This window comes from Muntiacus reevesi, chromosome 8 (assembly GCF_963930625.1).
Source record: "Muntiacus reevesi chromosome 8, mMunRee1.1, whole genome shotgun sequence".
Taxonomy (NCBI): Eukaryota; Metazoa; Chordata; class Mammalia; order Artiodactyla; family Cervidae; genus Muntiacus; species Muntiacus reevesi.
In genome coordinates this window covers 35,918,013-35,941,754 of record NC_089256.1, presented here as the reverse complement: position 1 = coordinate 35,941,754, position 23,742 = coordinate 35,918,013, and the positions used below count along the sequence as shown (strand labels likewise).

The following is a 23,742-nucleotide window of genomic DNA, read 5'->3' as shown; positions in this document are numbered from 1 at the left end:
CTTGTTGGTTATCCGTTTTTCCAACCCTAACCCTAACTTGACTTTCCCAAACTCCCTGACTATTCCCTCCCCCCCCTCCTGCCCCCAACAACCATAAGCTTGCTTTCTAAGCCCGTGAGCCTCTAAGTTCATTTGTATTATTTCTTTTTAGAGTCTGCATATAAGGGATGCCATATGATATTTCTCTTTGTCTGGCTTACTTCACTCAGTATGACAATCCATGTTGCTGCAAATGGAATTATCTCATTCGTTTTAATGGCTAATATTCCATTATGTGTAATATCCATTATATATATATATAATGGATATATATATATCCATATAACATATATATGCCACATCTTTTTCCATTCATCTGTCGACTGTCAGTGAGGTTGCTTCCATGTCTTGGCTATTGTAAATAGCGCTGCAGTGAACGCTGGGTACACAGCATTTTAGAAAAGTGCAGACAAACGTACTTTTGGTTGTGTAACATTCAACCCCTCATGGATGGGTACCTAGATCAGGTTGAAGATGCAAGTAGCTCTGCTCCAAAATCTTAAACTTATCCTCAGACAGAGTGATCATTTCTCTCCCTCCATCTTGTCTTCCTTTGTCCCTTCGTTGCTTCCTTCCCCCTGACTAACTCCTCTGAACTTGGCTTCAGTCCCTTTGAGAGTCCTGTCCTCCGAACGGCAGAGCTTAGACGCGTGCTTCCGTGCCGACAGCGGCAGGGGGCGCCCTAGCATTTCCAAACCTGGCGCCGAGGCTCAACCCGCAGCTCAGCTACGCTTGCAGTAAAAAGGAGGTTCGCTGGACGGGGCAGACTGTGACTCCTGCACTTTCTGAAATCCAGAGTGATCCGTCGAGTGTCTCCTTTACTTATTTAGTGGCAGCAATTAGACTGTAAAGGAACATTTTCAATAGTAGGCTAGCGGGGAGGTCTGTTTGGATTGAGTGCCATCTCTCAGTGAGACAAGTGCAGCAGGATGAAACACTCAGGTGAGGTATGCATAAACACCCAAATATATCACCATGTTCTCACCTACGTCACGTTTCTACAGAGTTCAGGATGCTCTTGTTAATAGTACAGTATGTTTAACTCGTAAAAGCTTTAAAAAGCCGGTTTCCTTGCCCAGATAAACTCAATAGATTTCCTCACAAAATAGCTGTTAATAACACACGGTGAAACTTGTTGAAAATATTGTGTGGACCAACAAAAGGTGATTTTGTTTTATGTAATAACCACTGATGAAAACTCACTGTGGCTTGATGTGAAGAGCTGGGCTGCTTGGAGGTTAACACCCTGGTCATAAACCAACAATGAGGGTAAACCTGAAGGGCGTTCCTTCTATTATGAAACATTTACAATAATAACCTTGTAAAAAATAATGGGATCTTTTTAAAGCTCATTTATTTCCTGGCTAAGTGGCAATTTCCCATCACTCAAAATGCTAATACTTACTCCTGAAACACTAGGGATAATCCAATTCATGTTTGTTTGAAAAAAAAAAAATCTGGTTAAAATAAGCAGGTGATTCTGTTTTAATAATATCTGTCCTGCCAGCAATAAGACAGTCTCAGGTGCAAATAAATACATCAACAAACAGATTTTCTTTAAAGCACATGGGGTCTCATATCATTTCCAAATTAGCCAATTAGCATGATGCTATTGGAAGAGCTAATTAAAAAGTGCATTTAGACTCAGAAAATGTTTCCTGAGAGTAATCTAGAGCTTACAGTCCTTATTCCATTTGTAATTACCTGATTTTCCACTCTGTAGATAGAGGTGAATACACCTTCATCTGGGCAGCAGGAAAGTTTTTTTCTTTCTCTCCTGGGTTTCTTTGTTTTAGTAGCTAAGTCATTTCAGACTCTTTGTGACCCCATGGACTGTAGCTCACCAGGCTTCTCTGTCCATGGGATATCCTAGGCAAGAACACTGGAGTGGGTTGCCATTTCTTTCTCCAGGGGATCTTCCAGACCCAGGGATCGAACCTGCATCTTCTGCATTAGCAGGTGGATTCTCTACCATGGAGCCACCAGGGGAGTAAGTTTACATTTATTAATACCAATACTTCAAACTGATCAATAAACACTTACCTTTTAAAAAGAGAGCTCCCCGCACTAACTCTCCCAACCATTTGAGGGATAGTTAACTAGTACAAAATTTAAATGAAGACTGAAAGTGCTGTCCAGAAATCCAGCCTGTAATTTGTCCCGTTAGAAACATGTTCACAATTAGAATCCCTGGTAAGTTCATCAGGTTTTTAAAAAATATATATTTTTAATTGGAGGATACTTGCTTTACAATATTGTGTTGGTTTCTGCCACACGTCGGCATGAATCAGCTGTAGGGGTACGCATGTCCCCTCCCTCTTGAAGGCTCACCTCCCACCCCATCTCATCTCTAGTTTGTCACAGAACACTGGTGTGAGCTCCTCGTGAGCTCATCAGCTTTTGTAGTTAAGTGATGTCTATCAGAAAAGCTGATTTATTGAACTGTATGAGAGCACTTATATGTAGAATCTAAAAAAGACCACAAGCTAGTGAATGTAACAAGAAAGAGGCAGACTCATATATGGAGAGAACAAGCTAGTGGTCACCAGTGCGTGGGGGCAGTATCAGAGTGGGGGGTGGTGTGCAAACTCTCGGGCGTAAGTCAGGCTTCATAAAACATGGGGGAGGGTGTAATCAATATTCTGTAATAACAATAAATGAGAAGTAATCTTTAAAAATTGTATAACAAATATATTTTATTTTTAATTAATTAATTAGTTTATGGCCCCCCTGGGTCTTTGCTGCTGCACGGGCTCTCTCCAGCGGCAGGGAGCAGGGCTGATCTCCGGTGATTGCGGTGGTGTGCAGGCTTAGTTGCCCTGGGACATGTGGGATCTCCTCAGACCAGGGATTGAACCTGTGTCTTTTGGGCTGGCAGGTAGATTCTTCACCGCTGGACCACCAGGGAAATCCCTAAAAATCTTGACAAAGTTAAAAAGATAAAAATAAAATTAAAAAAGAAACACTGAATTACTGAGATTTATAGTAGAAGAATTTTGCTGGGGTGGAGTTGGGGAGGACAGAAGATGAACAGGCAATCCATATTTGATAGTCACTGAACTAGTGCCTTTTAAATCTTAATGTGCATATGAATCACCTATACAGAGCTTGTTAAAAGGCAAATTCTTTTTGTAGGTTGGTTGGGGTGGGCTTGAGACTCTGCATTTCTCATGTTTCTAGGTGATACAATGTTGCTGGCTAGCGATCACTCTTGGAATGACAAAGCTTTAAGCTTTCCGGTAATCTGCCAGTTCTTCCATTGTCACCCTGCCGGTTGGTATTGCTCTGACTGTTCACCCACCTGCTCTCTTATCAGGCGTACACTCATTCCCTCTCTCTGGGTAGCATTCACTTCAGTTTTAAAAATAACATTTTAAGTTTAGAACCATTTTAGGTTTACAGAAAAATTGTGAAGATAGACCCTCCACACTGTTTCCCTTAGTATTAACTTCTTAAAAATTAAAAATCATTACAAGAAATTACAAGGTCTGACAAACCTAGACAGCATATTAAAAGAGAAGGACATCACTTTGCCGACAAAGGTTCATAGTCAAAGCCATGGTTTTTCTGGTAGTCATTTACAAATATAAGAGTTGAACCATAAAGAAGGCCAAAGAATTGATGCTTTGAATTGTGGTGCTGGAGTAGATTCTTGAGAGTTCCTTGGACTGCAAGGAGATCAAACCACTCCATCCTAAAGGAAATCAACCCTGAATATTCCTTGGAAGGACTGATGTTGAAGCTGAAGCTCCAATACTTTGGCCACCTGATGTGAAGATCCGACTCGTTGGAAAACACCCTGATGCTGGGAAAGATTGAAGGCAGGAGAAGGGGATGACAGAGGATGAGATGGTTGGATGGCATCACTGACTCAATGGACATGAATCTGAGCAAACTCTAGGAGATAGTGAAGGACAGAGAAGTCTGGCGTGCTGCAGTTCACGGGGTCAGAAAGAGACGGACACGACTTAGCACCTGAACAACAGCCACAACAGTTACAAGGAATGAATCAATACTGATACATTATTATTAACCAAAGTCCCCACTTTGTTCAGATGTCCTTGTTCAGTCGCTCAGTTGTGTCCGACTTTTTGCCTCCCCGTGTCTCCTTAGTCTTCACCTAATGCCCTTTCTCCGCCCCAGGACTCCACCCAGGACACCACGTTCCATTCAGCTGTCATGTACCGTTAGGGTCTTCTTGGCTAAGGTAGTTTCCCAGACAAGACCTTGTTTCTGAAAACGACAGTTTTGAGGAGTGCTGGTCAGGTATTTTGTAGACTATCCCTCAGTTGAGAATTGTCTGATTTTTTCCCCTTGTGATTAAATGTTCTGTGAGTTATTATGTTCTGGGTGGGAAGACCACAGGAGGTAAAAGTTTATCCTCATCACATCTAAGGACTATGCTGTTAAGATTACTGATCACTGTTGTTGTTGGCCCGGATTACTTGTCTATGGCAGGCAGGCATCGCCTGCAGCCCACTCTTGAAAGTTATATTCTACCTCTCTGAGGGTGGGGTGTGTCCATAAGTTATTTGCAGTTCTGCATGGGGGATTTGCATATTTCCCCCATTTATATGTCTATTTCATTATTTATATTATATTTGTTTTATACTCTGGGTTATAATCTCATACTACTTAATTCTGTCATTCAAGTTTTCCAAGTGTTTTGTGTATTTTTTTTTTTTTTTAGCACTTTTAAGTTTTCTGGCACTATAAGATGCTCTGGGTTCATCTTGTATGTTTTTCTTTTTTTAAGTCATTCATTTTTGGATGCCCTGGGTCTTCGCTGTTGGGCTCGGGCTTTCTCTAGTTGCGGGGGTGGGGCTCCTCTGGTCATGGCGAGCGGATTCTCACCGCGGCGGCTTCTCTTGCGTGGGCTCCAGGCTCACCGACTTCAGTCGCTGTGGCTCCCAGGCTAAACAGCGCGGGCTCAGGCGCACCTCGGCACGTGGGATCTTCCCAGACCGGGGCTCAAACCCACGTCCCCACCAATGGCAGGCGGTCTTAACCACTGGACCACCAAGGAGGTCCCTCATCTCGTCTGTTTTCTGTCCGGGTCACAGAATAAGCCATTTCTCCAAAGAGCCCTAACGAGCCCTCCTAATAGAGAACGCTTCCAGAAACCAACTTCTGGGCGCTAATTATGCGAGTTGCTCGGGGTTCCTTTGCTTCTGTGCCCTCCTAGCTGACGGAGCAGGCGTGCATATTAACCTGCGTATATACACACATCTACAAGTATTTCCGTGTGTAAACATTCATGTCTATGTTAAGCTAAGCTTGAGTTTGTGTTGAGGTCTCTGATGCTAATCCATCACTGTATGGATCATTCTGATCTTGTTCTTTGCCTGTTTGTAACCACCCATGCCACAGTGAAAACCCGGGCGCCAGCCTTCTGCCGTCCCCCGAGGTCCCCCGCGCGGTGACTGAGGGTCTGTGGGTGGGTGGGCGGGTTTTTACAAGGCTGTCTGCCTGTCCCCAGAGGGCCGTGAGGCCAGGCTGGCTCGCGGGTAGGCGAGTATGCCTCGGGAGCTCACAGGCTGGATGCAGTCGTCCCGAATGGCATGTGTGGATGCTGGTGTTGCAGTAGAATAAGCTCCCTGACGTGCCTGCCCCCAGCGTCGTCATCCCCAGGGCAGGCCCTGGTTGCCTCCCGTCTTTCCGGCGGGATCTCCGAGATCTGCAGGTGGGTCTGACCCAGGCTCCTTCCCAGTTACCGCCTCCGCCTGGGGACTCAGAGCATGTCAGGTTCTGCACGTGTGTCCTGTAGCCCTCGGCTCCCAAACATGAGCCCTGCTGGTTTGCAAAAGTAGATTATTTTTTGGCTGCACAAGCATGTAGGATCTTTTATTTTAAATATATTTTCTTTTTTTTTTTTTTTTTGCCAAGTAGCATGTGGGATCTTAGTTCCCTGACCAGGAATTGAACCCTTGCAGTGAAATGTAGAGTCTTAACCACTGTACAACCGGGGAATTCCTTAAGCCCTACTAGTTTTCAAAACCAGATTTTCTGGGGGCTTGTCCTCCTGGTGTAGGACCCCAGTCAGGGAGTCCAGTGGGAGGCTATGGCTCCTTGCTTCTCGGGGAGAACCTCCGAAATTGTGCTGTTCCTCTTGTTTTGGGGTTACCAGCTCAGGGAGTATGTGTCCTGACTATACTGTGTCTCTGCATCAGCCCCCCACCCCGTCACCTCACGGGTGAGTGAGGTTCCTCCGTTATATCTTTGGTTTTGGAAAATCTTTTCTTCTAGTACTCAGGTTGTTCTCATAGACAGTTGCTCTGTAAGTTGTAATTTTGCTGTGCCCGTGGGAGGAAATGAGTTCAGGGTCTTCCTACTCTGTTGTCTTGGGCATACCCTCAATCACATTTTATTTTCAGTCACATGTTTTAGTTGGATGTGGACATTTTCTTGACAATTTGATAATCATTGTCACTCAGCATGTTGGCAGTATTCTCTGTACTTTAGTTTACATTGTTACTTTAGAAACAACTGCCTTCTGACTAATTATTGTTTATCTGTATGCCATATGTCTTTTCTCTCTTCTTGCTTTCAAGACTTGCTCCTAGTTTTTGTGACTCTATTTTGCTTAAAACTTATCTATTCTTTTTGTTTGGATTCACTTTTGACAAGTGAACTAAAAAGAAAGCCCAAGAGTTTCTTAAGCTTTATTCTCTCAAGTTACAAAATTAAGAATAAACTGATTTAAATTTTGGTGGAGATTTTTGCCAAATCAGACTGCAGTTTCAGAGATAAGGAACAGGGTTGAAATCTGGTGTGGGGCATGAGGAATGGACTGACAGTGTTTTTTATCCCACTGCTAACACATAGGCCTGAAGTCAGCTTAGACATGGAGATCCACGGGTGCTTCACGTAAAGGTCATTTGAAGTCAGAGAAACATGTTTGCAACATGATATCCTGATAACCTGGGATTGTATAGGGTACATGTCAGAAATGAAGCTCATACATCCAACCAGGGCCCTGTGAGGGTTGCTGTGACAGATTGCATTTTCCAAAATGACCAAAAACTATTTCCCCGTAGAGAATAGACTTGCGAACTGAGGGGCTGGGGCTGGGGGTGGGAGGAGAGGGCAGGACGCATGGAGGGGTCAGGGGAGACACACGCATGACTGTGTGTGGGACAGAGGCCAGTGGGGGTTTGCCGTATGCTCCGGGGAGCTTGAACTGGGGCTTGGTGAGCGCCTAGTGGGGTGGGCTAAGCTGGGAGGGGAGAGGGACGTCCAGGAAGGCGGGACGTGTGTTCCCTATGGCTGATCCATGTTGATGTGTGGCAGGGACCAATGAAACATTGTCTAGCAATTATTCTTCAATTAAAAATAAATAAATAAAAGACTATCTCTCCATCTACATGGCTTTGTGGACGTGCCCCCTCCTTCGTCACAGGCAGAGTCTGATTCCTTTTCCCTTGGGCCTTTTCTGTCTCCCTTATAACCGACAGCATTGGCCAGTGGAAGTGATGCTGCGTGCTCTCCACGTCTTGGTCAGAAAATGGAATGTTTTTACCTGTTTGTGGGAGCACTCTCACTGGGGGCCTGTTGCCAAGGAAGCTACATGCCCTGAGGCCACTGTGCTACGAAGCAGCCCAGTTATCCCAGGTGGAGAGACTGCAGGCAGGGACCCTGGAGCCCGACCGCTCCTCCTCCCCCTCCCCATTCCGGCTCCAGTCACCGGACACCCCAGCCTCTTGAGCCCTCCTGAGTCAGAACCGCCCGACAGAGCCAGCCTCAAGTTTCTGACCCACAGAAACCATGATATAATAAAATGATCATTTATGTTATTTTAAATCACTTAAAATTTAGCAATTTGTTATGCAGTGTTAATGACACTGAACAGCTGTTCTGTTAGTGAAAAATACTAAAAGGATCCTTCCCACAGAGCCACAGATGTGTCTGGAGATGTCTCCTGTCTGGAGACTCTGGGCAAATAGTCTCTTTTGGAAAATTAAAGTCAGGGGAGAGCTCTAACCTCTTGAGTTTGTAAGGTGTGAAGACGACTTAACTATGTACTGTTGGTGATTTTTTTCATTACACAGTGATTGCCTTTTAGGAAATAAAGCTAACATGGAATCAAATAGAGCCAAGAGTTAGAGAGAGAGTCCTGAATACAATATTTGAGCACCTAGATCCAACTATGCCTGATTACAGTCACAGGAGTTAATTTGTTTTGCTTTTGCTTTAGTTTCTCTGAGTCAAGTTTTTCTTATGTCTATTAAAAGTATCCTGACTTTTACAACAGTCTTTTGGACTAGTTCATACTCAAAGAGATAAGAAGGGGAGGCAAGTAAGCCAGTGAGTAGATGATACACAGCTGGCTTAAATGAAGCCCAGCTCCAGCATTCATGTTCTCTGTTTCCCCTCCCGCAGTGAGCCTGGGTTTGACCATATGGCTACCATTAGTGTTTGCATTTCTCTCTTTTGAAACCCAGCTGCCAAGCTGAATGTCCAGGATAAACTGCAGCAGTTGAGAGTGCATTTGGAGAATGACCAGAGGAGAAGATACCTCACTGAGCAATAAAGCTTGTGGAGGAATGTCAAGGCAGCCCAGCCCAGCTCCTAGCTGAAAGCAGTCACATGAGTGATCCAGCTGAAGCAGGAAAACCTCCCAGCTGAGCTTAGTCAACCCACTGAATCATGAGGAAAAATGCACCGTTAATATTTTTTTTTTTTACCAACCAAGTTTTTGAGTAACTTCAGTTGAGTTCAGTCGCTCAGTCGTGTCTGACTCTTTGCAACCCCATGAATCACAGCATGCCAGGCTTCCCTGTCCATCACCAACTCCTGGAGTCTACTTAAACTCATGTCCATCGAGTCAGTGATACCATCCAGCCATCTCATTCTCTGTCGTCCCCTTTTCCTCCTGCCCCCAATCCCTCCCAGCATCAGGGTCTTTTCCAACGAGTCAACTCTTGGCATGAGGTGGCCAAAGTATTGGAGTTTCAGCTTCAGCATCAGTCCTTCCAATGAATACCCAGGACTGATGTCCTTTAGGATGGACCGGTTGGATCTCCTTGCAGTCCAAGGGACTCTCAAGAGTCTTCTCCAACTCCACAGTTCAAAAGCATCATTTTTTGGCACTGAACTTATTAGGTAGCAAAAGAGAACTGAAATAGAAACAAGATGGTGAAGGAGTAGGTGGATGTGTAGTACGTCTCTCTCTGCGGATACAGGAATACATCTTCAGGCACAGAAGTGCATGCAGAACACCAGCTGAGAGTGGACAGGAGGACCTGACCAGTGGAAAAGAATATATAGAACCACGCAAAACTCGGTAGGACAAAGGAACTAGGGGGAAACACAGGAGTGTTGGTAGGGCTGCACCTGCCTTCGGCAGGTGGGGGAACTGAAGCAGGGGTCTGATCCCCCCATCAGGGCAACTGTCTGAGTCAGAGAAGAAACATTTAAGGCTGAGAGTGAAACAGCTGAGCTGTGGCAGCCTGAATGGAAGGAGAATGAGACAGTCCTTGCAGCAGCCATACATAAGGCGGGCAGGAACGTGGGTCTCCTGGAAGGCGCAGTGGCTGGGAGCTGGAGTTTAGGGATTGTGGAGCAGTCCTAGGGCGAGGGCTACTGCTGACTGTGGAGGGACGGATCCAGGGGACATGAGGGAGGAGATTGTGGTGGGAAATACCCGTGGAGGAAAGCCAGGCAATCACGGAAGCAAGGTGACACTGCTGAGTCACGCGTAGGGGGTGGAGCCATCACCATAGTCTCTCTCCCCACACACCAGCGTCGGCAGCTGAACAGTAGAGAGGCTGGCCCATCAAACGCTGACACCCTGAACTACAGAGTAGGGCCACACCCAGGGCGCCCCTTCCAGTGACTGATGCGCTGCTCTAAGGAGAAGCACCCCAGGCAAGAGAGCCTCTATGTGCCTGGATGGGCGGAGCTACAAACTGGCCGAAAAGGCCTTCTGATCGCCAGCAACAAGAGGCTCAAAAAAGACTCTGAGAGAGCCTGTGGTGGAGGCAGTCTGTGTTCCTGCTCACTTGGAGCCGCCAGGGTCCCTGCAAGCCAAGCAGCTGGGCCACCTTCACACTCAACCCTCAAGGGGCAGAGCTGCCACAGGCAGAAGAAGTCTTGTGTCTGGGCACGCAGGGCTCCTTCGGTCATGTCCAACTCTGTGACCCTGTGGACTGTGGCCTGCCAGGCTTCTCTGTCAGGGAAGGGGGTTTTCCAGGCAAGAATACTGGAATGTATTGGCCAATACTGGTTGCATTCCCTTCTAGGACACTATATTTCCTGCTGCCCTATCTGCCAACCCCCCTGAGTACCTGGTGCTGCTAGAACCCCTGCGACGCAAGCAGCTGCCCCACCTCCATGCCTGACCCTCATTGGGGCAGACCCAAGTCCTCCAGGGCAGCCTCAGGAGCAAACGCCAGTGGACGACCACATGCAGAGCTGGAAATAAAACTACAACTGAAACACAGGGGCAGTGTGGCTAAGGAAGAAGACCCGAAACCTTCCCACCAGCTGCACAAGCTGCAGATTAAATCCACACTATCAACTAGGCAGACTCTGTGTCTATGGAACCTATAAAAGGCCATTGAGAGCTCCCGCAAAAGAAAACACACCAGTTCTGATAGCTGTGGACCTTGGAGGCAAGAACACACAGGAGCGGGACCAAATTAGAGTCTGAGCTGCCCCCACAGCAGGTCCAGAGATCAGCAGTGTTGGAGGGCATCCTGGGGAGGTGAGGTGGACTGTGACTCCCAGCGAGGGAGAGGACTCTGACAGCAGTGACTCAAGAAAAACCTTTACTATTCTTATCTTTTGACTTGTTCTGTAGATTCTTTTGGATTTTTTTTTTTTTTTTACTTTTTTCCTTTCCCCCTCCACTGTTGTAGTTGTCATAGATTTTATTGGCACTATGAAATCCAATTAAGCTATTGAGCTTTTTTTTTTCCCAAGTCACATGTTTTATTGTTATAAACCTCTGCCTTTACATTGGGCTTTTGCAGTTCTGTGGAGTTTTCCTTTTTAAAAAAAATTTTTTTTTTAATTTTATTTTTTAAGCAATTATTATTTTTCTACATTTATTCCTTTCTTTGCTTTTCCTGTTGTTCTTTTCCCCTTGCAGTTAATCTTTAATGTATATAAATCTGCTTTATCTACCTCTTTTTAACTTTGCGTATCCTTTCTTTCTTTTCTTTCTTTCCTTTCCTCTCAACATATTTGTTAGTTTTGTTTTCATTGCTTTATTCTGCACTTGGCACCTTGCTTTAGTTTTGGTCTTAACTGGTAGATATAATTTTTGGTTTCTTGTGTTCACTGGGTCTATTGTACTTTATTTTTGTTGGACTGTTTTGATTTTGCTTATGGATGTATATGTATATGTGTATATTCCATTATTTTGATTATTATTTGCCTGATTTTGGAACTGCCATTTGTCTGGGGTTTATCTTTGGTTTCTTATTTTTGGGTATTTGTTTTAATATCACTCAATGCCATAACAAACCACTTGTGGAATCTTCATTCCTGACAAGAGATCAAGACCTGAGCCTTTGGAGTGGGAGAGCTGACTCCGAGACTGTAGACAACCAGAGAACTAACCCCAGGGAGTATCAAAGAGTGAGAACTCACACAAAGGAAACCATTTGAATACAAGGCCCAGTATCACCCAACCACCAGTAGCACCCTGTGCAGGACGAGTCATCTAAGCAACAAACAAGACAAAAATACAAACCCAGTCATCAGCAGACAGGATTGCCACCTCACTCAGCCTTGCCCATCAGAGGAAAAACAAACTAACAGACAAAAAACTCGGCACAAATCTCACCCTATACGAAGCTTATACAAACCACTGCAGCAACCTCAGAAGGGCAGAAACCAAAAGGAAGAAAGAATTCAATCTTGCAGCCTGTGTAAAAGAGACCTCAAACACAGTAAGTTAAAAAAGTAATGAAAAGGCAGAGAAATACTGCAAAAATGAGGGAACAAACTAGTAATACAGAGTCCAAATAAATGAAGAGGAAATAGGCAAACTACCTGAAAAAGAATTCAGAATAGTGATAGTAAAGGTGATAAAAAACCTTGAAAACAGAATGGAGAAAATGCAAGAATCAATTAACAAAAACCTAGAAGAATTAAAGAATAAACATACAGAAATGACACAATTACTGAAATTAAAAATACTCTAGAAGGATTCAATAGAGGAATATTTGAAGCAGAAGAACGAATCTGTGAGTTGGAAGATAAAATGGTGGAAATAACATCTGAAGAGCTGAATAAAGTAAAAAGAATGAAAAGAACTGAAGATAGTCTTAGAGACCTCTGGGACAATATCAAACACACGAACATTTGAATTATAGGGGTCTCAGAAGAAGAAGAGAAAAAGAAAGGGTATGAGAAAATTTTTGAAGAGATTATAGTTGAAAATTTCCCCAACATGGAAAAGGAAATAGTTAATCAAGTCCAAGAGGCACAAAGAGTCCCAATCAGGATAAACCTAAGGAGAAACATGCCAAGACACATACTAATCAAACTAACAAAGACTAAACGCAAAGAAAGAATATTAAAAGCAGCAAAGGAAAAGCAACAAGTAGCATACAAGGGAAGCTCCATATGTTTAACAGTTGATCTTTCAGTAGAAACTCTGCAGGCCAGAAGGGAATGGCAGGATATATTTAAAGTACTGAAAGGGAAAACTCTGCAACCAAGATTACTGTACCCGGCAAGGATCACATTCAAAATTGATGGAGAAATCAAAAGTTTTTCATACAAGCAAAAGTTAAGAGAATTCACCACCACCAAATCAGCTTTACAACAAATGTTAAAGGGACTTATATAGTCAAGAAATACAAGAGAAGAGAAAGATCTACAAGATCAACCCCCAAAGAGTTAAGAAAATGGCAATAGGAACATATATATCAATAATAACTTTAAATGTAAATGGACTAAATGCTGCAACCAAAAGACACAGACTGGCTGAATGGATACAAAAACAAGACCCATATATATGCTGTCTACAAGAAACCCACTTCAGACCTAAAGACATATATAGACTGAAAATGAGGAGATGGAAAAATATATTCCATGCAAATGGGAAGCAAAAGAAAACTGGAGTAGCAATCCTCATATCAGACAAAATAGACCTTAAAATAAAGAGTATTACAAGACAAGGAAAAACACTATGTAATGATCAAGGGATCAATCCAAAAGGAAGGCATAACAATTGTAAATACCTATGCACCTGACATACAGCACCTCATACATAAGACAAACATTAACAGACATAAAAGGAGAAACTGACAGTAACACAATAAGAGTAGGAGACTTTAACACCCCATTGACACCAATGGACAGATCATCAAAACAGAAAATTAATAAAGAAACACAAGTCTTAAATGATACACTAGATGATAAGGATCTCATTGATATCTTCAGGACATTCCATCCAAATGCAGAAGAATACACCTTCTTCTCAAGTGCACATGGAACATTCACCAGGATAGACCATATGTTGGGTCACAAATCAAACCTCTGTAAATTTAAGAAAATTGAAATTGTATCAGGCATCTTCTCTGACCACAATGCTATGAGACTAGATATCAATTACAAGGAAAAAAAAAATGTAAAAAACACAACACATAGAGATTAAACAATACGTTTCTAAATAACCAACAGGTTACTGAAGAACTCAAAAGGAAACCAAAAAATTTCTAGAACACAATCCTACCTCAAGTAACAGGAAAAACACTGACTAGACAACCTAACTTTATACCTAAAGCAACTGGAAAAAGAAGAACAAAAACCATCCAAAATTAGCAGAAAGAAAGAAATCTTAAAGATCAAAGGAGAAATAAATGAAAAAGAAATGAAAGAAACATAGTAAAGATTAATAAACTAAAAGCTGACTCTTTGAGAAGATAAACAAAATTGACAAAACTTTAGCCAGACTCATCAAGAAAAAAAAGAGAAGAATCAAATCTACAAAATTAGAAATGAAAAAGGAGAGGTTACAACAGACAATGCAGAGATGCAAAGAATTATAAGAGATTATTATGAACAACTATATGGCAATAAAACGGATAACCTGGAAGAAATGGACAGATTCTTAGAAAAGTTCAATCTTCCAAGACTGAACCAGAAAGAAATAGAAATTATGAACAACCCAATTACAAGCTCTGAAATTGAAGCTGTGATAAAAAACTCCCAAAAAACAAAAGCCCAGGGCCAGATGGCTTCACAGGAGAATTCTGTCAAGCACTTAGAGAAGAGCTAATGCCTATCCTTCTAAAACTCTCAAAAAATTGCAGAGGAAGGAACGCTTCCAAACTCATTCTATGAGGCCACCATCACCCTGATAACAAAACCAGACAAAGACAACACACAAAAAGAAAACTACAGGCCAATATCACTGATGAACATAGATACAAAAATCCTCAACAAAATTTTAGCAAACAGAATTCAGCAACACATCAAAAAGCTCATGCACCATGATCAAGTTGGGTTTATTCTGGGGATGCAAGGATTCTTCAATATACACAAATCTATCAATGTGATACACCATATTAAACAACTGTAAGATAAAAACTGTATGATAATCTCAATAGATGCAGAAAAAGCCTTTGACAAAATTCAGCACCCATTTATGATTAAAACTTGTCAAAAAATGGGCATAAAGGAACCTACCTCAACATAGTAAAGGCCATATATGATAAGCCTATAGCAAGCATTATTCTCAATGGTGGAAAACTGAGAGCATTCCCCCTAAGACCAGGAACAAGACAAGGGTGTCCACTTTCTCCACTATTATTCAACATAGTTCTGGAAGTCCTAGTTATAGCAGTCAGAGACGAAAAAGAAATAAAAGGAGTCCAGATCAGAAAAGAATAAGTTAAGCTCTCATTGTTTGCTGATGACATGATACTGTACATAGAAAACCATAAAGATAGTATCAGAAAAATTACTAGAACTAATCAGTGAATTTAGCAAAGTTACAGGATACAAACTCGATACACAGAAATCACTTGCATTTCTATATACTAACAATGAAAATATGGAATTTTCACTAACAATGAAAAACAACAGAAATATAGACCAATGAAACAAGAAAGAAAGCCCAGAAATAAACCCATGAATCTATGGGTACCTTGTTTTTGACAAAGGACGCAAAAATATACAATGGGGCAAAGATAAACTCAAAATGGGTTAGAGACCTAAATATAAGACCAGAAACTATAAAACTCCTAGGGGAAAACATAAGTAGAAAACTCTCTGACATAAACCACAGCAAGATCCTCTTTGACTCACCTCCTAGAGTAATGGAAATAAAAACAAAAGTAAATTAGTGGGACCTGATTAAACTTAAAAACTTTTGAATAGCAAAGGAAACTATAAGCCAGGTAAAAAGACAACCCTCAGAATGTGAGAAAATAATAACAAATAAAACAACTGATGAAGGATTAATTTCCAAAATATACAAGCAGCTTGTACAACTCAATACCAGAAAAACGAACAACCCAATCAAAAAGTGGGAAAAAGACATTTCTCCAAAGAAGACATACAGATGGCTAACAAACATAGGAGAAGATGCTCAACATCACTCATTATTAGAGAAATGCAAATCAAAACTAAGAGATCTCACCTCTTAGTGAGATAATGAGATCTCACTTCACACTGGTCAGAATGGCCATCATCAAAAAGTCTACAAACAATAAACGCTGGAGAGGGTTTGGAGAAAAGGAAATGCTCTTGCACTGTTGGTGGGGATGTAAACTGATACAGCCACTATGGAAGATGGTATGGAGATTCCTTAAAAAACTAGGGAAAAAACCACTGTATGACCCAACAATCCCACTCCTAGGCATATATCCTGAGGACACCAAACTTGAAAAAGACACATGTATCTCCCTGCTCATTGCAGCATTATTTACAATAGCTAGAACATGGAAGCAACCTAGCTGTCCATCGACAGATGAATGGATAAAGAAGCTGTGGTACATATGCACAATGGAATATTGCCCAGCCATAGAAAGGAATGCATTTGAGTTCATCCTAATGAGGTGGATGAACCTAGAGCCTATTATACAGAGTGAAGTAAGTCAGAAAGATGAATATCATGTACTAACACATATACATGGAATCTAGAAAAATAGTTCTGAAGAATTTATTTACAGGGCAGCAATGAAGAAACAGACATAGAGAACAGACTTATGGACATGGGGAGAGAGGAGGAGAGGGAGAGATGAATGGAAAGAGTAACATGGAAACTTACATTACCATAAGTAAAATAGATAGCCTACAGGAATTTGCTGTCTGGCTCAGGAAACTCAAACAGGGGCTCTGTGTCAACCTAGAGGGGTGGGTAGGGAGGGAGGTGGGAGGAAGCTTCAAAAGGGAGGGGATATGTGTATACCTGTGGCTGATTCATGTTGAGGTTCGACAGAAAACAACAAAATTTTGTAAAGCAATTATTCTTCAATTAAAAAAAAACTAAATTAAAAAAAAAGAGAGAGAACTGAAATAGTCAAGGATCAAAAGACCCAGTCAGGGTAGATCTTAATTGCTCAAGACAGAGAATCCATGATATCCATTCATCTACCCATCTATCTATCCATCCACCCAACATCCATTCATCCATCTATCATCTCTCCATCCATCCAATCCGTGCAGCATTTAGTATATAGCAGCATCTACTATATACTGGCCAATAAAAAATTTTAAAAAAAGCTCCACAAATGACAAGTAAATGTACATAATCACTATGTAAATAAGGGACTTTAGAACTAGATGTTTATTTTTTTCAGAAGATTTCAAATGATCTTGATTGTGAAGGAAATGGCTTCTGACTAATCAGTACTGACAACTAAATTTTCCAGCATATAAATGGAGGTAGAAGTTAGGTTTTAAGGCCACATCCTCCCAAGGTGTATCACAATTACCCACATTTATGAGTTCAGTTCAGTTCAGTCACTCAGTTGTGTCTGACTCTTTGTGACCCCATGAACTGCAGCACACTAGGCCTCCCTGTCCATCATCAACTCCCGGAATTTACTCAAACTCATGTCCATCAGGTTGACCATGTCATCCAACCATCTCATTCTCTGTCATCCCCTTCTCCTCCTGCCTTCAATCTTTCCCAGCATCAGGATCTTTTCAAATGAGTCAGTTCTTCGCATCAGGTGGCCAAGGTACTGGAGTTTCAGCTTCAGCATCAGTCCTTTCAATGAATATTCAGGACTGATTTCCTTTAGGATGGACTGGTTGGCTCTCCTTGCAGTCCAAGGGACTCTCAAGAATCTTCTCCAACACCACAGTTCAAAAGCATCAATTCTTTGGTGCTCAGCTTTCTTTATAGTCCAACTCTTACATCCATACATGACTACTGGAAAAACCATAGCCTTGACTAGACGAACCTTTGTTGGCAAAGTAATGTCTCTCCTTTTTAGTATGCTGTCTAGGTTGGTCATAACTTTTCTTCCAAGAAGTAGGTGTCTTTTAATTTCATGGCTGCAGTCACCATCTGCAGTGATTTTGGAGCCTAGAAAAATAAAGTCAGTCACTGTTTCCCCATCTATTTACCATGAAGTGATGGGATCAGTTACCATGGTCTTAGTTTTCTGAATGTTGAGCCTCAAGCCAACTTTTTCACTCTCTTCTTTCACTTTCATCAAGAGGCTATTTAGTCCTTCTTTGCTTTCTGCCATAAGGATGGTGTCATCTGCACATCTGAGGTTATTGATATTTCTCCCAGCAATCTTGATTCCAGCTTGTGCTTCATCCAGCCCAGCGTGTCTCATGATGTACACTGCATATAAATTAAATAAGCAGGGTGACAATATACAGCCTTGATATATTCATTTCCTGATTTGGAACCAGTCTGTTCCATGTCCAGTTGTAACTGTTGCTTCTTGACCTGCATACAGATTTCTCAAGAGGCAGGTCAGTGGTCTGGTATTCCCATCTCTTTCAGAATTTTCCACAGTTTGTGGTGATCCACAAAATCAAAGGCTTTGGCATAGTCAATAAAGCAGAAATAGATGTTTTTCTGGAACTCTCTTGCTTTTTCAATGACCCAGCAGATATTGGCAAGTTGATCTCAGGTTCCTCTTCCTTTTCTAAAACCAGCTTGAACATCTGGAAGTTCACGGTTCATGTACTGTTGAAGCCTGGCTTGGGGAATTTTGAGCATTACTTTACTAGCGTGTGAGATGAGTGCAATTGTGTGGTAGTTTGAGCATTCTTTGGCATTGCCTTTCTTTGGAATTGGAATGAAAACTGACCTTTTCCAGTCCTGTGGCCATTGCTGAGTTTTCCAAATTTGCTGGCATATTGAGTGTAGCACTTTCACAGCATCATCTTTTAGGATTTGAAATAGAGCAACTGGAATTCCATCACTTCCACTAGCTTTGTTCGTAGTGATGCTTCCTAAGGTGGGGGATCACACCATTGTGATTATCTGGGTTGTGAAGATCTTTTTTGAATAGCTCTTCTGTGTATTCTCGTCATCTCTTCTTAATATCTTTTGTTTCTGTTAGGTCCCTATCATTTCTGTCCTTTATTGAGCCCATCTTTGCATGAAATGTTCCCTTGGTATCTCTAATTTTCTTGAAGAGATTGCTAGTCTTTCCATTTTATTGTTTTCCTCTATTTCTTTTCACTGATCACTGAGGAAGCCTTTCTTATCTCTCCTTGCTATTCTTTGGAACTCTGCATTCAACTGGGTATATCTTTCCTTTTCTCCTTTGCTTTTTGATTCTCTTCTTTTCACAGCTATTTGAAACATATTTATAAGTAGAGACACATTTATGATACACATTTATGAGTAGATGACTTATTTCAAGGTTTAAAGGTTTTCACTGCAATAAGAAATGTCATCATTTTCCGTTTCGAAATTCCTTCCTTCCTTAGAAGCATCTGACTACCTGAATTCAAGTCTTATGTCCATCACTTTGTAGATTTATGACCTTGCAGTCAAGTATTAACCTTTCCAAGCTATGATTTCTGCATTTGTTTGACTTTGGAAATTTGGCCTGAAGGCAGCTTTGGTTGAGACCATGGTTTGTATTTTATTTGGGCTTCCCTGGTAGCTCAGTAGGTAAAGAATCTACCTGCAATGCAGGAGACCCTGGTTCAATTTCTGGGTCAGAAAGATCTTCTAGAGAATGGATAGGCTACCCACTCCAGTATTCTGGCCTGGAGAATTCCATGGACTAAAGAGTCGGACAAGACTGAGCAAGTTTCACTTTCACTTTATGCCTTTTAAATCAGAAGTGGTGTTCTTGGTGATAGAACTTTGGTCCTGAAGGTTGTAGGACTGGCTATCTGGGCAGGGCTGAGTCACGGGAACTAAAGAGTCAAAGGGGAAAGAGTGATGCTAATGAGCTGCCAACTAAGCAGGTGGGATATCAGGGAAGAGTGGTGGGCTTCCTGAGAATCCTGTTCGGCATGAACTGTGAGGGTGCAGGCAGGAGGGTACAGCAGATAATGGGGATGTTTGAGAGCTGGTGACACCCGGACACCGGGGAGGCAGATAAACAGCAGTGCCAAGTGTTGTATTGGGTTGCAGTAACCCAATAACTCTAGGCCTCCGGACCTAGAGTCTAAGGTGCAAAGTAGGCACTGGAACTCAGAACAAGTCAGAAACAGTAAAAAAAAAAAACAAAACAACTCCCAAAGAAATGGGCTTAGAGCCACAGGCCAGTGACCTCAAAGTCAGTATTGTCCGACGTCTGCTTTGCCTAACACCTTATACACCATGAGGCAGCTGTTACCTTTATTTATCAATGTGGAATCAGACAGGGAGATTAAGGACTTTGCCCAAGACCACACAGAGGCAGAGCAAGAATTCTAATGCAGTTTATCTGGCTCCAAATCCAAGACTCAGCTACAGTACCTTGTTTGTGGTCCCTGGGCACAGAGAGCTTAGAGTATGGAGAAAAATATTCTCACAACTGAAAAAAGTACAGTGGGATTTGTTTACTTGCTGAGCAATGGTGGAATTGGGGACCCCAGAGACTGAGAAACCTGGATCTTGCTCTGGACTTGGATGGGTAAGAGACTGCTGCTCACTTGGGTGTTCAGAACAGGGCTCTTAACTGCTCCCTGCTCCTCACCCCAGGTAAATAAATGGCGTCCTGGTAGGGAAAACCAGAGAATGTGGCTGGTGAGCTGAGCCTTGGCAGATCAGTATTGATGCACGTCTGTGGTTCACGGGGGGTGGGAGTGGGGCATTCCAACTAAATGGTCGGGGTAGAGAATTAGGGAAGAGGTGGGTGGGGAAAGGCAGGATGTGGCCTGAGAGGTAGAAGAGGACTGATGCAGACATCTGAAGGCTGTGGATGGTCTGGGAGGTGTGTGCTGCTTCTCAAGAGTGGATTTCTAGTTCCTGTGGCACTAAATATGGACAATCACGGGTCTGGTTGATTCAGAAAGATAATGAGCCAAGAGGGCTACAATCTTGACAGCATGCCCGTTAGTTATACTGCAAGGGAACTATCTCATTCATTCATCCATCCTTCCATCAACCTACAAGTTAATTCATCCAGTTAATATTAATTGGGCACCTAGTATTCAATCAAGCTCTGTGCAAAGCTCTAGAGTTGCAATGATGTTAAAAAAAAAAAAAATCCCATGTCCCAGTCCTTATAGTCTAGTGAGGGAGACATTTAACCACACATGGACACAAAGCTGAAACTACCACAGTGACCAGTGGGAAAACTGCAGCTGTATAGAATGTGAAGACAGTCTCTGTATTTCATCAAAATGTAGAGGCAGTTTCTATACAATGCATTGCTATTCTAGTGTTTCCCTGGTGGCTCAGTGGTAAAGATCTGCCTGCCAATGCAGGAGACACGGGTTCAATCCCTGGGTCAGGAAGATTCCCTGGAGAAGGAAATGGCAACCCATTCCAGTATTCTTGCCTTGAAAATTCCATGGATGAAAGAGCCTGATGGGCTACAGTCCATGGGGTTGCAAAGAGGTGCATGTGACTGAGCGACTGAACACACATGTGTGGGCAGCCTAAATGTTTTTGGAGGGAAGTTTGAGAGAATCACATTTGTGTTTTAGAAGCAATGATTTTGGCTGCAGTAAGAAAGATGGCTGCAGGGTGAATGGAAGCTTAGTGGATGGTGCTACAGTCTACCCTATAATTTTATTTCCTTGCATGAAGGATAACCTGGAGAGACTGAGGCCCACTCTGGACCTAACTGATGAAAGGGGATATTCCTCAGACCTGGTGAGTTCAGAGAGCATCACCCATGCTGAGAGGTCCCTGGGTGATGGAGGGTCCTGGGAAAGACCCTGGTGGAATCTGGCCGTGTGATCTGGCTTTCTCTATCTTATAACATATTATTTGTCACTTTTTGTTGTTGTTGTTCTCAAGTGAGCTGCCAAGAAGCTGTAATTTTTTTGAAAGAGATTTTCACAGCCCAGATGATAATGTTTTCCTTAAATTCTCACCTGTCTTATTTTTTTAATGAAAATCTCCTACAGTTCAATAACTTGGGACTGGTTCTATGCTCAGAGAAAGGCAGGATGTATGGTCTCAGTGGGTAAATTTTCTTTGGTTGGTCTTTCTGCAGATGCCCTAGCTATGGCTTTTTATTAAGAGTATTTTATTTTTAAACTCTCAAGATAGTGTTAGGAGAGAGCAATTTCCAACACTTTAAAGAGATTTAAAGTTTGTTAATGTTTTACAATTTCACTTTATAAACAAGCATATGATTATATAAATAGGCATTAGTAGGATAATATCACACATACTGGGATTTTATTTAGTGAAATTATATTTTTCCTCATTTTTCTTTTTTTATTCTTTTATAACTGAGATTTCATTGGTTGTTTTGAGGATCACTACACAGACATTTCAATTTGTACACAATTCTTCACATACGTACCAGAAATCTAAAATATCATGTAGTTGTGATTCTTAACAGTTATTCCAGTGACTTTCCAGCTTAAAATTTGGAGCAAACTTTCCTTAACAGGATATCAAGTACCAATATCTTCAAATATTGATATGTTGTTACATAAGTCCCACTGATTCACAATTTAATATCATATACACTACATACCCAAACTGTCAATAGTTCACAGCACATTAACCAAGTTACTAGGAAAACTAGACTACCACGACCAAAGATGTTATAGTATAGTGCACAAAATTCTGACCAGGAGAGCCAAGATTAAAAAGTGGTTTGCTGTAGGAAATAATTCTACCAAAACGATATGGGAAGAGAAGTAATTTAAAGTGTTCAAGACATTAAATGCACAACTGACTCCAAACTACCATTTAGTATGCTTTTGTATTATAGGATATAAAAGCTACCCCCCATCTATGGAATGTTAAGCTGACACTCAAGACAATCAAAGCCTCCCATATCCAATATCCCACTATTTTCTGGTTGTACCAAAAAATAAACAACCAGCAAATGATTTCACCTCTTAGAAAAAAAGCATTTACACTTAAAAAATGGGATGAGGTGGGATTCCCTCCTTTTTAAAAATGTTTCTAGAGCTACTAAAAAACTTGCATTTACAAAATAGTTGATAAAAATATTCCTCTGGATTGTACAAGAAGGGAGACAGTGACCACTGACAGGACTGAGTGTGTGGTTATTAATCAGACTTGGCTTCTTTCTCTTCTGCTTCATCAGAGGCTGGGCTCTCCTCGTTTTTAGTCTCTCCATTTTCTGCAGGCAAGTCTTTAGTCTCTTGGTTGGCCACTTCTGCCTGTTTTCCCTTTGCTCCTCTTTTCCCTTTTGTTTGCACTTTTTTGTCTGAAGATTTATCCTTTCCCGCCGCCTTTTTTGGCTTCCTTTCCACTTTTGCAGGAGCCGGTTTAGCTGACAACCTCGCCGATCTCCTCTTGGGCTCCTCCTTCGCCGCCCCCTCAGCGGAGCTGACCTTCCTCTTGGGCATCGTGGCGGCGGGGCGGGCGAGAGCCGGGTGCCTGAGGGCCGCGGCGCGCCGAGAGCCTTCGCGAAGCTGAGTAACCTGACCGCTGCCGCTCCTCCCGCCCTCCTCGTTTCTTTTTCATTTGCTTTTCTGCATTACCTGGCCTTCCTGGTCCATAACTCTGTAACCATTTGCTGGCCAGTAACCCATGAAATTTATTTTTATTTGTTTAATGAAAACGTATGTGTTGCTAAGAGGATGTAGGCATGTTTTAAGCACTTGACGAACTTTAGGAATCTGGTGAAAGCGGTGAGTTTCTTTTCAGAATAATGTTTTTAAATACATAAAACAAAATGTATAGGAATACAAAGTAAACCAATTCTACTGAAATATAGTTGTTAAATCTTAAAGAAAACACGGTGATACAAAATATAATATTATTTAATAACATTAAAACGATTCAGAGTCAGGTCAAATAGCTGGTAAATTTCTAAAATAATGAGCATAAATAACATTTTGAGATACCGGCAACACCTCTGATGTGATATGAAAATATTTGTAATTGTATTTTTAACACAATCACAGGTACTGTGAATAATACTGCGGTTTGTTGTCTACATTCATAGTTGGAGGAAGTGCTAAACTTCAGTTGGATGTTGTGAAAATAATTTTTCTATTCTAATTTGTGCACCTACCCCAGGTTAGGATGACACCTTTTGGTGGAAGAATTCCTTTTCTGCTAAAGGAACGAGGTATCTTGTATTCTGTCTTCAGAGCTCATAAGAAGGTAGTTTGGTATCCAGAGAGATCAAAGTTCATGTTTACCATGTTGGTGGAGGAACAGGT

The 23,742-nt window shown here is 41.9% G+C and overlaps 1 pseudogene; it reads right to left on the bottom strand.

The window, feature by feature from the left end:
• Positions 1–22,202: 22,202 nt before the first annotated feature.
• Positions 22,203–23,011, bottom strand: LOC136173588 (non-histone chromosomal protein HMG-14 pseudogene; annotated as a pseudogene).
• Positions 23,012–23,742: the final 731 nt, after the last annotated feature.